Here is a 2,500-nt window from a genome sequence, read left to right as displayed (position 1 = left end):
GTGTTCAAAGTCAGGGTTATCTCTCTAGTGATATTCTGGGAGTATTGTTGACAAAACTGTTTTATCTGAACTTTCCCAAAATCCCACCATTGCTGCAGTGTTCTAAAAGAATTCTTTGTAGTTTTAAAAACATCCCAGAAATTTTTAAAACTTTCTTTAAAACACTTATCATCCAATAAGGTGGTATTTAGATGCCAATAAGCACTCTTTGGCTTAATAGAGTTTAAAAAGATACAACACTGCACCATACTATGATCTGAAAGACATGATGGGATAATAACACAACTCTGAACAATACTACCATGATGTTTAAAAACATAAAACCTATCCAGTCTTGCCAATGAAATCGTGTTATCACGAACATGGGTCCAAGTGTATTGTCTTTGTTCTCCATTAAGCTGTCTCCAAATATCAATTAATTCATGTGTTTTTGTTAGCTGAACAAGACGTTGACGTGAAGGTAAATGGGGTTCAATGTGATTTCTATCCAAGTTGGACTCTGTGCAATTAAAATCACCACCCAAAAATAAATATTCATCAACACCAACATTTTGTAAAACAGAGCACAAAGTATTTAGAAATAGCATTCTTTCAACAGCTGAAGTTGGTGTATATACACAAATAAAAACAAATACAACATTTTCAAAAGAGGCTCTTACTTTCAAAAGTCTCCCTTTAATAACCTCTTCAATCTGATAAGAGCGTGGGCTGAAACTCTTAGCAAAAAGAATAGCAACTCCACCACTCAGTGAAGTATTGTGACTTAGAACAGCAATCCCATTCCATTCTACTGCCCAATCAGCAGCATTATTAACATCAGTGTGTGTTTCCTGTAACAGAGTGACATCAATTTTTTTCTGATAAATTACTTCAAATAATGAAGCTCTTTTGTGCATATCTCTAGCACCATTCAGATTCAGGGTAGCAACATTAACATGACACATACTTAAGGAAAAGAAAAAAATCCCTGCCCACAGGAACATTCTATTACAATACCTGGCATTAGGCTTTCTCACTGTCCTCATTACTGAGCTCAGAGTTAAGTTTGCTCAATGTCTTTTTCAATCGATAAACCTCTTTATTTGTAAAGGAGCCCTCCATCATGAAGCACCTTGTTTTCTCAACAAACTGCTTTATGTCAGGAAAGTATTCGTTAATGCGCACTCCTCTCTTATTCTTCGTAGCTCTGAGGAACAGTTTAATGTCATCTACCTCATAATGACGTCCAGAAAAATCACTCTGAGAAAGACTAACACTCGAATCAGAAAACTCACTGTCACTTTCCGTTTCATCCTGATCACTTGGCTCGGTTATATCTGCTTTCTTTGCATGTCTAACAATCGGAGCTTTACCAGACTTCTTTCTTTTTAATGGGACTTTAAAATCTGCCTGCTCTGTTTCCATTCGACTGTCATCATGTACATTACTCACAGTAGATTGCAAGTCATTGTGGAAAGCATCGTTTAAAAGGATATCTGTCTCAGTAACGGCTATCTCCGCCTGAGCATTAGACACTTCTACACCAGAAACTGTGTTTTCAGCTGCTAATTCTTTAGCATCAGTTGGTGTGATCACAGGTAAAGCATCATCATTCTTATCCTTCACTACTCCTATCCCTGATACACCCGGGGCCTCGTCTGACGGTCCTGCTTCATCGGGTTCAGCGTTAACTACCACGTCACTTCCGACAGCGGCAACGTCACCATCAGCTGACGGGTCGTTTGAGTTTTTTGCGGGACAAGCACGGATTAAATGACCAGATTGCCCACAATTAAAACATTTCATTTTATCAGTTGTTACGTAAATAATGTAATCATACTCATCAACCCGAAAGTGCAAGGACACATCTAACTCAGCATCGTCATTCATAATCATGTAAACAAAGCGCCTAAACGAGACAACATGCTTCAGGAAAGGCGATTCGCTACTGATGGGGATCTTTTTAATAGGAGAAACCAGTTTACCGTAACGAGACAAAGCTTTAGCTAATACCTCATCACTTAAAAACGGTGGTACATTGGACAATGTGACTTTCTTTGATGGTGCAGAAAGTGGAAGCACAAAGGTAAAAAAATCATCAATAACAATCCCTGTCTCAACTAGTTCGTTAGCCTTTTCAGTAGTGCTGAGAAATATAACCGTAGCGTTATTCATCCTGGAGGCAGACAATATGTTTTCATGCCCAACAACATCACCCACTGCCAGGCAGCATTTCTCTACACTAACCCCGGACGCCACTTTCACTCCATGACGCCGGGTCAGTGAACTCAAACACTGCGAGCGCGGGGCCGGCATGCTCCCGAGAAAACAGGTAGCACGCGGCCCAAAACAACTGCACCGTAAACCAAAAACACACAAAAACAACTAACAGAGAGAAAAGCCAAGAAAAGAGAAAAAAGATTCACTCACAGAATCCAAACGCACTCACACCACTCAGTCCACACGCTCACCCCCAACAATCACACCGGAAGTGAGAGAGAGAGAGAGAGAGAGAGAGAGA

The sequence above is a fragment of the Pangasianodon hypophthalmus genome, chromosome 8 (assembly GCF_027358585.1).
Source record: "Pangasianodon hypophthalmus isolate fPanHyp1 chromosome 8, fPanHyp1.pri, whole genome shotgun sequence".
Lineage (NCBI taxonomy): Eukaryota > Metazoa > Chordata > Actinopteri > Siluriformes > Pangasiidae > Pangasianodon > Pangasianodon hypophthalmus.
Note: the sequence above shows the minus strand (reverse complement) of the source record.